Source organism: Nyctereutes procyonoides, unplaced genomic scaffold (assembly GCF_905146905.1).
Source record: "Nyctereutes procyonoides isolate TBG_1078 unplaced genomic scaffold, NYPRO_anot_genome, whole genome shotgun sequence".
NCBI classification, from domain to species: Eukaryota; Metazoa; Chordata; class Mammalia; order Carnivora; family Canidae; genus Nyctereutes; species Nyctereutes procyonoides.
The window spans coordinates 13,734,155-13,749,799 of NW_026575082.1; the positions used below are offsets into that span (position 1 = coordinate 13,734,155).

Here is a 15,645-nt window from a genome sequence, read left to right on the forward strand (position 1 = left end):
TCTGTATTTCTCAAATGCTTTCTCCCATATTTCAGGTCATGTGGTGCCACTTTATGCCTCTGTATGTGGCTTCAGTCCCTCTGACACACACCTTGGCTTCTCTCCTCAGAGAGGCCATGAGAATTCTATGGGAATTCTGTTCTAAGCTCTGGGTTGATTCTCCCTCATGCTCTTTATTTTTACCAAAGCTTTATGGTAGAAACATCACTCCTTAACTATGATCAATCTGATGTCCTCTTCTATTACCAAACTCCAGCTTTTTCTTTCCCAGTTACAGAAAGCAGTAGGGCATGGTCTTCAGGAGTGCGACTCTGGGGTCCATGTGCAACTTTACATTCCAGTTCCCCCAAGTAGGAGCTGAGAGAACCTGAACCAATCACAGAGCCCCCACAAGCTCCAGTTTTCACATCTGTGTAACAGGTGTAAGGGTGACATCTACAAGACGGCACAGAAACAGCATTCAATACACAGTGACTGCTAGTACTATCGCTATTAGTATTAGCAGTACTGCCAAATAGAATGATTCACATCTTACATCTACTGAAATCCAAATTCTCCTGACACTAAAAAGGTATTCAGAAGTAAATTTGCATAAAAACTATTCTGCTGATAGCATATTTGAGGTTAGAAGGAAATTACTGTGCACATATAGAGCTAAGGGGAGAGTGGGGTAAAAACAGCTTGGCAGGGCTCAATTCAAAAGACTTTACAGAGCAAGTCTGAGTTTGCTTAGCAACCATATCTTTTCTTGAATTTTCACTATTAAAAAAGAAAAAGAAGAAATTGTTTACCACAGAAGAAAGGAAGGAAGGGAGGGAGGGAGGGAATCCCAAATAGGGCCAAATCACCCACATACACCAAAAGATGTGAGAAGAGCCTTGAGGAATGTAATGTGCCTGAAAGGCAGGTGCAAACACTCACAGGAACCTGTTCACAGGAAGCGCGGGTGCACAGATGTTGAGCACACAATGGTGTGCCAGGCCTTCTATCTCCTACAGTACAACAGTAAACAAGGCAGCACAGTCTCCACCCTGAGTGAACACACTTCAAGAGAAGGAGAGAGGACTTAAGGTACTACATAATAATGGTTACAATAATCAGAAGTACAAGGACACAGAGTATGATCTAGGAAGTCAAGGAAGGCTTCCCAGAGGACCTAATGTTCAAGCTCAAACTTAAAACTCAAGTGGAAATCTGTGTTTTTGTCTACCTCAAATCCTTTTTCCATATATTCCTATAGCAATCCTTCCAACACCTGAGATCCCAAGAACAAAGCATGCTGACCCTCTGGCCATAGGGGTAGGCATATTCTCCAGGCTTCAGCAACCAGAATACCCCATCTACTGAACCCACAGACTGATCCAACAGGTACTAATAAGCTAGGCTAACCAGAGGCCTTCTCTGAGATTTATATATTGTGAAGCCAGGAGAGAGGGAGAAAACACAAACACACAAGACTCCATATAACATGTATAAATAGTTATGAAGCAGTAACTATTAACTGCATAAACCATACATTGGTCACACGCCAAATTAACGATAGTGACTGCTTCTAGATGGATAAGGAAGGAAAAGGAAATAGGAACGAGAAGATAGGAGATTTGGAATTTATCTGTAATGATTATTTCCTTATAAGAGGACAGTGGAAGATATGAAGAACTATGGGAACACATTAACAACTGGGGAAGACAAGTACATGGAAACTGTAATATTATTCTTTGTGCTCTTCTGTGTGTTTAATTTTTAAAAAAGTGTAATTTCAATGAAAATTTCAGTTAAAGAAGAAAATGGATGAGAGTAGCCTTCTGGCTTTCCTTGCATTCAGTGTTCTACTAGGTGGTACACCAGGGACAACAACTCTTCCAAGGACCCCCTTAAACCCACTGTAGTGCACTGAATCATGGCCCCAAAAAGGATTTGATATAGACAAAACCACAGATTTCCACATCCTAATCCCTGGAGTCTATAAATATTATCTTACATGGCAAGAGTGAATATTACCTTATATGACAAGAAGCATTTCTTAAGGATCTTGAGAGAAGGTGCTCATCCTGGATTATGCAGGTGGGCCCTAAGTATGATTATGTGTATCCTTATTAAGGGAGAGGCAGAAGGAGTTTAAGGGAGACACAGAAGAAGAGAAGTCTATGTGACCACATGAGGGCAGAGACCAGAGAAATACAGGCCACCAGCTAAAGAATGTTTAGAGCCACCAGAAGCTGGAAGAGGCAAGGAATGGATTCTCCCCTAGAACCTTCTGAGGGGTATGGTCGTGCCAACACTTTGATTTTGGACTTCTGCATAAAGTTCTGTTGTTTTAAAGTCACCAAGGTTTTGTTAATTTGTTTGTTTTCTTTTTTTTTATTGATTTATGATAGTCACACAAAGAGAGAGAGAGAGAGGCAGAGACATAGGCAGAGGGAGAAGCAGGCTCCATGCACCGGGAGCCCGACGTGGGATTCGATCCCGGGTCTCCAGGATCGCGCCCTGGGCCAAAGGCAGGCACCAAACCGCTGCGCCACCCAGGGATCCCGGTTTTGTTAATTTGTAAACTAATATACCACTTCATAATTTTTCCGGAGTACTTTTCATTTTCATTCACTCAACATGTTTATTGAATACCTACTATGCGCCAGTTACTGATCTTGGTAAGTACTTGGTATGCTTCAGTGAACAAAATTAAGATACTTGCCTCCATTAAACTTAGATATCATACATAAGTAAATTATATGTTAAAAACTGGCAAACACTATGGAAAAAATAGAGCAAGGAAAAGGGGGTCAGGATTGTTGGAACTGTGGGTAGGTTATATTTAAATAGGTTGGTCAGGGTGGGCTCCCCTGAAAAGGTGACATTTAGACACTAAGGATATGAAGAAGACACTGAACTGATGTGTCTAGAGGAACACTCCAGGCAGAGGAAGTAGCAAGTGTACAGGCCCTAGAAAGGGGTGTGCCTGGCACGTTCAAGGAACATCATGGAGACCATAAGGTAAGGGGATCTGTAATGAGATCAGAAAGGTAAGGGGTAGGGGTGCACAGGGTGCACAGCAGATCTGGCAGGGCCTTTTAGATCACTGCAAACACTCTGGCTTTTAATGTGAACAAAATGGGAAGCATGGAAAGGCTCTGAAAATCTCTGTCTCTAGACTGTAAGCTCCATAAGGTCAGGGATTTTTGCCTATTTTGTTCACTAATTATACCCCCTGCTCAGTACTTGATGACCCTCGAAAAAGTATTTGCCAGAAGAATGGCCACTGGACTACTTTACAGCCCTTTCTTTCTCACCAGCTTGCATCTGACCCACCTAGTATATTCTTTCACACAGAGACTACTTTCAAGAGGACAAATACTATTTTGATGGAAGCATCACACTAAATACTCTCTTTGAACAACTGAAAGATAATGATTAAATGTCAAGTGGTATTTGATTCCTTTCCTCGTTCTGGACCGCGAGCTGTTGCTGCTGGAAACAGGGAAGAAACCACATTAACAAGGATACAATGAGAAAGAGCAGGGGCGGGGCGGGGGGGGGGGGAGGAGTCGTGGCAGAGCTACAACAGCTACAGCAAGAGCAGAAATGCTGGCAGCAGGGCAGAAAGCTGCTAAGGTGGCCACAAAAGCTACCATGAGTTGCACCGCTACCCAGTCCCTGTGACAAAGGGAGCCTGAAGCACTTCCACCCAGACCAGCCTGGGCACCTAAGGATACGCCTCAAAGAGGTTTTGCTCAAATCCCAAATGAAAAAACTAGCAGCTGGACTGCCCAAAGAAGCTGTGACCCACATACATAGCACCTATTAAAACTAAGATCCTTCACAGGAAAGACCTAAATAAGTAATAAAAATAAATCAAAAAGCCACCTAGCTACACCTCAGGGCAAGTAGTCTTTTATTACTCTAACTTTTTTTTTTTAAAGTAGTAGGAATAACAATAATTCCAGCTAACATTTAGGGGGTGCTTCACTTGTGGAAGGCCCTCTTCCAACCGCTTTAGCCATCATATTTAATTTTCACAACAACTCAGTGTAGCAATGACTTATCCCCATTTCAAAGATGAAGGGTAAGCTGAGTCACAGGGCACATCCATGGTCACACAGTTCAAGCACAGCAGAACCTGAGTTTGCAGAAGGGCTTGTACTTATAACTTCTGTGACAAAATAATAACAGAACCCCTTAGGCCACAGCAAAGATGATCAGATGTCATCCCTAGGATGAGCTTAAGGCTCAGGAAGGCAGTACAGAAGACCGTCCCCCTTGAGAAAAGCAGAAAGTACCTGCTGCCTACAGACTCCAGGGAAGGGTGAAGCCCCAGGGGGGCACCGTTCCTTGACATCATGGACTCTGCCCAGTCCTGTCTACACTGCTTGTCCTCCTGGGCAGCGGTGATGCCACCTGGTAAGCACCGAATTGAATCTTAAAAGGTTACAGGACAAGTTTTAAAAGTTATAGAAAGTTGGGGGAAAAGTAAAAGAAAAAAGCACGTGCAGAAACTGCCTCAACTCTTTGTTATAGGAAGGACCTCACAGTTAGAATATGCAATCCTTTTGGCAAAAGCTACTGTACACCTATTATACTTCCCAACATCAAGACAGCGGAAGACCAAAGTTGAAACCCAAGCAACTTGACGTGCAGGAGAAAGAGCACAGTCTTAACAATCAGGGTGTACAAACAACTCTATCACTTCCTAGCCATGTGGCTCTGGATAAGTCACTCCATCCATCTATCCTTCTGCTCCCTCAACACTAAAGTGGAATAGACAGTACCTACCCTTTGAATTTACCAAGCTGCTGTAAATAATATTCTCATTTAAAAAAAAAAATCAGGAGAGGCTCTGCAGACGCAGTATCCCTTGACCAGCATCCACAGCTGCATGCAGTACAAACTTGTAACACAAAAAGGATGATAGCAGAGACAACTGCTCTCGCCACCTTGAGCAGTTACACAGATAAAGCTCAATCAAAGGCAGAACATGAACTACACATGAAGGGATTCAAGTGTTAGAAGATCAGTTCAATATAACTGTGATAGGGAAATTAGTGCTAGTCTGGATTAACAGCAAAACTTCTTTTGAAGGCTTTAAGAGTTGGTGAACTAATCACCAACCTACATGTAGGTTCATGGAGGGGAAATCCCATTCCGGAAGACACATAAAAGTGACATGAATTCTAGTCACCTTCTCAGGTTGTCTTTTTTCCAAATTACTTGTAAATATGTGTGTGTGGTGGGGGGTAGAGGGAGTTCACTTGGATCTCAAAATATCTCCCCCAAAGAACACTATGGGGTAAAATATAAAAATTATAATATGAACATCAACAAACTTTTCAGACTACCTACTGGGCTTCCAGATATTTCTAACATGCTACTCAGCTCAACACTTTGCTCAGTTGTTTCTTGGCAAGCTTTTAGGACACTTATGTCAAAACTAGTCTCTACTTTGAGTCTAGCTGAGTTGCATTTCTAACCCAAAAATATCTCTATCCTAACTTATCCTTGGTATGCTTTTGAAATTATCATCTTCTCCTACAACAGAACTGTCCTCCACATTATTCCCATTACTCCTGATGTTCACTTTGTGGGCAATCATCTTTTATTAGCAAGGGAAAGCTTAGAAAAACATTCAAGTGATTTTTTTTGTTGTTGTTGCTACCACTATATTTTAATGAAGTGGCATTTATCCTTATTATGTGCCAAAGATGCTCAAAAATTAAGCAAAATGACCCTGAAAGGCTTGGTCAAAGCAGCTGAAATAGCACGAGTAATTCTGCTTGTGTAAAGCAAAAGACTGCTGTTCACCAGTATAATGAGTCATTAATTACTCTGGCCTAACCTTCAGTGGCTTGGGAAATTATGCCCTGGCTACAGGGATAGTCTCTGGGGAGTTTACTCGACTTCTATAAAAAATTCTTAACCTCTTAACTGACCTAGTTTTAATTCTCACCTCCTAAAAAATGTTTTGGGAAGGCATGAGGTAGAAGAATATGAATTTAGAAGAATGTTTATTAATCTTTTAGCTAAGCATTCTAGCAACTTATTTTCAACTTCATCTTATCAAGTTTTTTAATACCTTCTAAATGAAGTTTCCAATTTTAATAAAATTAAAATTAACACTGCCTTATAACATGTGATCATTTTCTTTAAAAAAAAATTCTATACATTTCTACAAGAATACTTTCAATTGACCCCAGACCTTTTTGCAATGACATCTCTCTTGATCCTGTACTAACATTACCATTTTATAAAATCTGTTTAACAGATGAAGAAAACTTTAGTATAAAATTAATTACAGGGATCCCTGGGTGGCGCAGCGGTTTGGCGCCTGCCTTTGGCCCAGGGCGCGATCCTGGAGACCCGGGATCGAATCCCACGTCAGCTCCCGGTGCATGGAGCCTGCTTCTCCCTCTGCCTGTGTCTCTGCCTCTCTCTCTCTCTGTATGACTATCGTAAATAAATAAATAAATAAAAATAAAATAAAATAAAATTAATTACAATATATACATGAATAGGAGCCACTAATTAATAATTAATTGGTAATCATTAATAATTAGTAATTACTATACTTAATAGGAGCAAAGCAAGGTGCCGATTTTGTTAGAACACTGTTAAAGCATCAGGCTATAACAATATAGAAAAAAACAATACTGAGAAATTTAGAATAAGAGCACCACCTAAGCATCCAGGTCTCTCTTTGCCAAGGGAATGGATGGGGATGAGTGAATCTTTCAACACATGTTTATCATTTGCCTCAGTGAACCAGGCACTATACTTGGTCCTGGAGAGACACATTCTATGTCTTCAAAAGCTTGGTCTCTTGAGACACAGATACCTAAACAACAGTCATTCAAGAAGGTACACCAATGGTGTGATGAGAGCACACAGAGCAGAGAACACAAATCTCAGGGCAATGCTGTGACAATTCCAGCACCTACATTCCTCTCCCTTAACAGAATGGGCAGGTATTCCCAGGCACCTGGGCAGAGACTTGCACATCTCCACCAAGAGCAGACACAACTGTGGTATTTGTCCAGGGAGCTCCTTGCATGGCCTCAACTGGAAATGCAGACCCGGCACCACCTTTCTTGGCAGAAGCAACAGTGAGAAACTCCAAGGAGATGGCACCACCAGCCTCCCAGAATCACTCCTGTGTTGCTCTGGCAGTTATCTCCCCTCCAGACACACAAACCCCATTGTGTTTCTGAGTAACAACAGAAAAACAGAGCTTGGCTTGGGTGGAGATCAAATCTGAACTCAGAGTTCCTTCCTCATTTCCTTATTGGCAAACTGGGTGTAAACAGTCCCTTTAGACAGTGGCCACCTGAGAAAGTGGCATCTCCCTGACATGGGGAAGGGGAAAGATAGCCAACCACAAAAAAAAAAAAAACCTGAATTCTAACTTTCTGGTAAAAGAAGTGATATAAATGTATACTTAAAAGATTCTACTATTAGAAATAAGGTACTTGGCTTTGTATTTTAAGCTCTAAATCTAATATACAAGGTCCAGTATTTTAGATATACAGAGGTCACTGATATTTTTCTAATTATTCCACGATTCCTTATTTTATAAAATTATAAATCAAACCAGTGGGTAGAAGAACTCTTCAGAGCAGCTGCAGGAAATGCAATACTCTGAGTTACAAATATTGAGATTTTTCAAGATAAGCATATATATAATGGAAACTAAACTCTTAAGTGTATATATATATATATATATATATATATATATAGGACATATATATAAGGATATGTAAATATATATTTACATTGGTCTAAATACTCAGATTAAAATAACTTAACTCTATAATATTAACATGGCTAGATACAAAGATGTGATTGATCATATATGTTAAGTTCATGATATGGCAATACTTGACAAGTTTTTGAAGACTTAGGCAACAGCAGCCTGTCCCCTCAACAAGAAAATCAATTTATTAATGATTATCAATTTAATCTGCCTCAGATGACTCAGAAAGCATCTCAGATTTCTTAACCATGTCTTGGTCATCATTTAAGAAGATCGATGACGCTCCTGTCCCTAGCAGCATATCCCACACAACTGACTGTGACAAACCACCTTTTATTCTATCACTGAGCTGCCTGGATTCTGCTGACAACTGTATATATGAAGTACTTCCCTTTGACATTTTCAGTAAATTTCAGTTGTTACTTGAGTCTTGGTTTGTTTTGTCCCCTCAGGCCACTGTAAAACATCAGAAGTACAATTAAAGAAAAAAAGAGCAAGGTAGCAGAACTTCTTTTTTTTTTTTTTTTTTTTGGTAGCAGAACTTCTTGCATAAAACAGTGCTGGATACCGTATACCATAGAGTGCCCTCATCTGCAAAATGGAGATGTGACAGTATCTCTTCCAGAGTGACTACTATCTTCTGTTGTAAAGCCTGAGGTCGTAGAGTTGTAATGAGTACCTACCTCACAAGGCTGCTATAAAGCACCTAGAAGTGTGCTTGGTACATAGAAAAGATACCAAAACATTTAGTTATTTCTATTGGCATTATTGTGGTCACTACTAGATCAATTCAAGGGCTAAGTAACTTTGTTAACAAAATATATCAATGAGTTGGGGATTAAAAACAAAAGCTCTTTTTATTTTGGTGTTGACCTTATGAATGAATAACTAATTCACTTTGGATACAATGTGTGAAGAAAGGAAGATGATGGTGCTCCCCAGCTGGTATCTGTAAGTATGCGTATCAATAAACCAGGTAACACCCGAAAGGAAGCTGAAGAAGGGATCTGGGAGCCATGTGACAGAGAGACTTGTCGGAACTACCAAGGATGCTCCTCCTGATAACAGACTGTCAAGGGGTGAGGGATGGCAGAGAAATCATGGTAACTTCCATATTCAGAAGTTACCAACGGGGGAAGAAGTAGAATTAGCTCATGTTATACCAGAGAGCAAAACTGGATCAACAGGTTGAAGCCACAGGATACAGACTTCAGCTCACTGGTAAGGAAGAACTGTCTGGGCAGACACTACAGGTGTCTGAAACACTAGAGACAGTTTTTAGGAGGGAAGGAAGTCTGGGACTCCAGAAAGTCCTTTTTGAATCTTGAATTTGAAGTCTCTAAACTAAAAGCACTGATCATGGCTACAATTTAAGGTTAAACTAAAGAAATTTCAAAGAAAATGCCAAATAATTGTTAAGATAATTATTCCAGAAAACTACACTAGGTAATACTACCTTTTTGGTGACTACGTGACAAGGGCCCTTTCCAATCTTAAAATAATACGTTGTAACTTTAAGCACAGCTGTAAGCCCCTCACTTGAAAAGGTGAATGAATTTTATTAAAAGTAATAACAATATACAGATAAATCCCACATGAGGAGCACATCTCTTCCGTTTGCTGAGATCCTAATCTAGAAGTGGAGTCTGGAAGAGTGCCCAGCATAAAGAAAGGGCGGAATTAGTCTTCTCCTTTCCCTCCCCATGTCTCTCGGGGCAACTCTGAAGTAACACCAACAAAGCTGCAGAAGAACAGGGAGGGGGTGACAGACCTGAGGAGGGAAGACGGAGACACAGGGGATGAGTTTAACCCAATAAATGTACAAGCCAGCAGTTTCACAAAAGTATGACTCTTTTGTTAGGGTATGGGAAGCAAATGTATTTTTTTTTTACTTGTATAAAACTGGATTATAAAACTTTGGAGAAAATTAAATGGCTTTAAACTGAAATGACTCAGAATTCAAGGAAAAAACCCTTCTTTAGGAATATGTTAACTAGGATTTCAGAACCAATAGCTGCCACAGGAAAAAAAGAACAGACAGGATTAGCAATGTGGAAATAAGATGAAGCATAATTATAACCACAAAGAGATCATTTTAAGTATTTTTACTAACTTAATCAGTTTTATGTATTACAAAAACAAAACTTAATGCAATCCAAAATATTTCATCTTTAGCTTAAATTCAAAGAATTCCTAAGTTCCCTAATTTCATAAACTGTTGCTCATATCTATAATAAGAAAAGATTGCATACCATGAATTTCTATATAACGAATCCATTACTATGCTGTAAAGTAAGTTATAATAAACAAATTTCCCCCAGGAAATGACATGGAACTAGCAGGAAACAATCTAGACTGGCCAGTACTTTTTTTACTTTATCTAGCTTCTATTTTTGTTTTCTTTCTCATGCTGCTCAGACATCTGTGATATGACTATGTTTTCACATTTTACCCAGCTGTGCCTTTGTACATACTTTACATCTCTCCTTGAAATGCTCTTCCCCTCATCCTTGTGGTGAACTCCTATTCATCCTTCAGAATTCAATTTGCCCATTACTTCTTTGAAGTCTTCCTGTACCCAAATAGCTCATATACTGGATTTCCAATTTTCTTCTCACATCTTCACTACAGCTTTGGTATAAGAGCAATCTCCTTGGGATGGGGTGATGTATTATAAGCTAAATCCTTGTCACTTGCTTCACTTAAGATTCTACCACAGACCTGCTAGACTGTCCCTGCTCAAATGGCCCTTACTTCTCTCCCTAAAAAATGGGTATAAAATGTTAAGTGAGGGTTTCCATCAAAACAAATCAAAACAAAACATAAAACGCCTGGACTTCTTAGCAGAAACATACTGAGAGTAAAGCCTCTTACCATTATAATCCCAATGTTAGCACAATCCCTAAAAGACAGGTTTCAAATCATGCTGACAAAAAGCAGCATACTCCCTAATCTACATGCCAAACTAAGAAGCAAACAATGTGTAAAAGATGACTAAGTAATCTTACAGGATTCCTTGCAACTATTTCTAATGACACAAATCTGTGTGTTGGAAACCTTAATCTTATTACATTAGAATGACTGGACTCAAGTATTAGTGAAGTATTCTTTGAGTGAAATCTAGACAATAAAACACTTTTAAAGCACCTGAAAGCAAAAGTTCATTTGTGATTGACCATATACTTTGTTCTTATTTAAATAGTGATATCTATTCACTATTTCGTGTGATCTTTAATTCAGCATGAAATGTGGCCCTAACTTGCCTACACTATGCACAGTAAGAGTGAACCCAATATATCCAGGCAACCAAAGTTCACTGCAGTGACTTAAAGAAACAAAACAAAACAAAACAAAACACAAGAGGCCTAGAATTAAGATACTACAGTTAATACTGGAAGAAAGATAGGACAGAGTGCCACTATGATGACCACAGCCACTGGAAACTGCCAACATGTACACCACTGATCAACACAGATAGAGACGCGTGCACAAGCTATGCTCCTAATGGGGTGTGAATTTGTAATGATGGGCCATAGAACATATACCTGTAACACAACTGGTCAGTGTTGAAGATTATAGAAGCTAGGTCACAGGTATATGGTTGTTACTCTACTATTATATCCACTACTAAATATTTGACATTTTCCATAATACAAAATTAAAAACACATCCATGCATAATACCCAGTGATCTTAAATCTTCCTTGAAATAAAGAAACAAACTTTAAAGTGGGACAATACAGTGCTGTAGAAGTAACTAAGGCTTAATAAAAAATTAAGTATGCTTAGGCTATAGATTTCCATAAATAATAACTGAAGAGAGTTCACAGGATTAATCAATGCCTGAAGCTAATGCACTCCAACAAGTGGGCCACAAAGATGGATATAAAGGTCAGCATTTCTTAGAATGTCATTCGTGTGTTTGACAGGAGATCTTCTGCAGTTCCTATTTTCTCCTGCCCCCAACCTTCCTCCCACCATTTGGAAAACACACTAAATACATGGGTCTGTGTTGAGCAAACAGAGCCCTTTTTTACACTGCATACACTGGGATGTTTACTGGATTTTTAAAGCATGTCATGCATTAATATTTTAGGGATGACTTTATAATCAATATCGTAATCCTCCCAAGGGAGCTGTTTACTTCCATTCACAGTATCTACCACTAACACCCACCCAAAACAAAAACTCCAAAGAGACTGCCTTGTGTATTATTTTTGCAAGCAATACTAAGTCCTAGGAATAAATTTAAAGAAAAATAAGTATATAAAGACCTATCTTGGTAGAACATATCTAACTTTTTATAAATTTTCCCATAATCTGGGATCCCTGGGTGGCGCAGCGGTTTGGCGCCTGCCTTTGGCCCGGGGCGCGATCCTGGAGACCCGGGATCGAATCCCACGTCGGGCTCCTGGTGCATGGAGCCTGCTTCTCCCTCTGCCTGTGTCTCTGCCTCTCTCTCTGTGTGACTATCATAAATAAATAAAAATTAAAAAAAAAATTTTCCCATAATCAAATGAAACAAATTAGAAGATTAACACTTCTCTTTTAGCTACGATCCAGAAGCATAAAAATAAAGGATTTTCCTTTTATATTAATTATCTCATTCATTTTAATTTAAAAATCATTGGAATTGGTTCTTTTTGTCCTACTCAGTCTGAGGTGGAGATGGTCATTAAAAATCAGAAACTCAGATATTTCTTTCTGTTGTTTTACTTTCAGATCCTTATCAAAATGAATCTCATTTAAACATTAGGATGGTATGACATATGAATATATATACACACACACAATGGAAAACTACTCAGCCATCAAAAAAAATATGAAATCTTGTCATTTGCAACAATGTGGATGGAACTAGAGGGTATCATGCTAAACGAAATTAGTTAATCAGAGAAAGACAATTGTATGATTTAATTCAGATGTGGAATTTAAGAAACAAAACAGAGGGCAACCCTCTTGTGTCCCCCTCCCCCCTCCCAAGCTTGGTACTATCACTTTGCTATTGCTCAATAAACCTTGCTTTGCTGCCCACCAAGAAAGAAAGAAAAGAAAGAAAAGAAAGAAAAGAAAGAAAGAAAGAAAGAAAGAAAGAAAGAAAGAAAGAAAGAAAGAAAGAAAGAAAGAAAAGAAAAGAAAAGAAAAGAAAAGAAACGAAAAGAAAAGAAAAGAAAAAGAAACAAAACAGAGGATCATAGGGGAAGAGAGGAAAAAATAAAAAATGACAAAAAAATCAGAAGAAGGAGAAAATCCGAGAGGGAGACAAACCATAAGAGACTCTTAACTACAGGAAACAAACTGAGGGTCACTGGAGAGGAGGAGCTGGAGGGATGAGGTAAGTGGGTGATAGGCATTAAGGAGGGCACATGATATAATTAGCACTGGGTGTTATTATTATTTTAGATTTTATTTATTTATTTGAGAGAGAGAAGCAGACTCCCTGCTGAGCAGAGGGCCTGACACAGGGCTGATCCCAGGGTCCTGAGATCATGACCTAAGTCGAAGGCAGACACTTAAGCAACTGAGCCCCCCACGAGCCCCAGCACTGGGTTTTATAGAAGACTGATGAATCATTAACCTCTACTTCTGAAACCAATAATACATTATATATTAATTGAATTTAAATTTTAAAAAGATGAAAAGATACCACAAAAAAGGAGAAAAAACCATTAGGATATAAAGACAATCCATTCTGTGAATGTTGTGTTAAAAAGAAAATCTCCACAGTAACCCTGAATGACTATACTGTATAACTTCCTAATGCCTAAGACATGAGGAAGAAGAGGACAACGGAAAGGGAAATTGGAAGTCCAAGTGGCTTATGAGAATCAGCTCTGGCCACTCCAAATTTCCCATAAGCACATACTCCCCAATGGATCCAGCTTCTCATCCTCCTTTTTCTAGTAGCCCCAACTTACTCACCCAGGATGCTGGATTAAAGAAAAAGAGATTGTCACAGGACTACCCTGAATAAACGAAGTTTAAAGAAGAGCATGGCTGTTTTATAAGTGATTCACATCCAAACAGGGGGTTCTCATATGGATTTCTTCTATAATATCTAACCTCTTCAACCAGACCCTTACAACCAGTTTCTCCTTTAATTCACTAACCATAACATCTTCTAAAAAACTTTTGAAATGTGTATCTGGTTTTTAAGAATAGAGAGAGGAAAGACACTGTTATCTAAAATATGCATTTAGTAAGATGTTCTGCCCTCTATCCCTGATCCCTGACTTTTCAGGAAGAAATCGTTCTCCCCAACGTCTGACATCTCTAATTATGTTACCCCAAAAGGCCGCTATGTTAGGAATAGCAAAAGGTCCTTTGTTCAGATAAACCAAGCATATGTCTTTATCTGCTTAAAATAAACATAAAAACAGATAATGCTTTAAAAAGATCATTTGGCCAATCAGTGATTAACAGCAGGAATGATGGCCATAAAATTATTTTATTTATGTATTTATTTACTCGGTCATTCTCAAACACACACACGCATACACCGTTAGAACCTCTTTGTGCCAGTTATAAGTCTATCATGCATATTTGACAAGCCCTAGGAGGTAAGAACTATTACTATTCCCTTTACCAAATGAAAAGGTCTAAAACTTAGAAGCTTCGACAGTGTCAGGGCCAGTGAATGGTAGGATCTATGTCTGCCTTAGTTTAAAACCTGAACTCTCTACTCTCATACATTTGGTTTCTCCAAACATTCAGAGCCTTTCTGAAGGAAAGGAGGTTAAGGTTCTAATCAAATACATTCTCACTAATAGCAGCCAGCTACTAGTTAACTAATTATTAATTCTAGTAATTTAAGGTAATTAGTTTAAATTCCCTCCTGGAAGCACCCACCCACACCTGTGTGAAATGTAAGCTGCAGTCTTGTATACATATATGCGTGTGAATGATCTTATGCATATAGCTACATTACACGTTAAATACTTTCTAATGGCAATACAATAATCAGGGGAAGAGGAAACTCACACCAACACTCCTCCACCTGCCACCATCACCTTCTCTTGTGTCACTTCTCTCCCTAGCCCCCACCTTCTCCTACTGAGTGGCCTGGTGCATGAATCTGCCTGTGGTTTGAATAGTCAGAGAGAGAGAGAGGCCTGTTCCAGATCCACTATCCTACTAGACCATGGAGACGTCATATTCGCAAACTAGCAGCATCGAAAAGTACTAACCACGCTAACACTTGACATTTACAATCACCAGCAGCAAGTTAGAAATAAACAATTTCCATAACCCATTAAAGAGGCATTTCATAATCTACCTCTTCTGCCTCTCTAGAAATAAACTCTTTGAAGTTAAAAACTATTTTGCCATTGTTTAAAGGTGCCAATATAAAAAGTCTAATTAGTGCTATGGTTTCTGACTGAGGCTACAATTTACCTACTCATTCAAAGCAAGAACCTAGAAGCCATTTTTTATTCTGACCTTTTCCTCATGCTTGATATGTAATTATCAGTAATCCTGTCACTCAATCTTCAAAACACATCCCAAAACACATCTATCCACCTCTCTCCATTTCTCCTCTCACTTCTTGCCTGGAATATACCAAAGAGCCTCCTGCCAGTCTGACCCTCCTGCTTCTCTTCTTGTCCTCCGCACAATAGTAATGTCAGATCATGTAACTTTCTGGAAGAGAACTCTTTGAGTGGCTTGCCATTATGCCAATAATATAATGCCAGTTCTTTATTCTCTTCTGTAACAGAAGACCCCTGACTTTACATCCCTTGTTCCAGTCTTGGGACTTTCACACTATCTTCTCTACCTGGAAAACTCCAGCCACCAGATCTTCAAATAATTAGATACTTCTACTTCTTTCACTGACATTCCAGTTTAAATGTCCCCTAGTCAGAAGAGTTACTCTTCCTCCATTATTCTCTGTCATTATAACTTGTA

General features: G+C 39.1%; 1 protein-coding gene across 1 annotated transcript in view; it reads right to left on the minus strand.

Annotated features, from left to right (window-relative positions):
• Positions 1 to 15,645, minus strand: part of LOC129514564 (PH domain leucine-rich repeat-containing protein phosphatase 1-like) — a 209,175-nt gene that overhangs the window by 80,264 nt on the left and 113,266 nt on the right. The gene's annotated exons all lie outside the window — the stretch shown is intronic.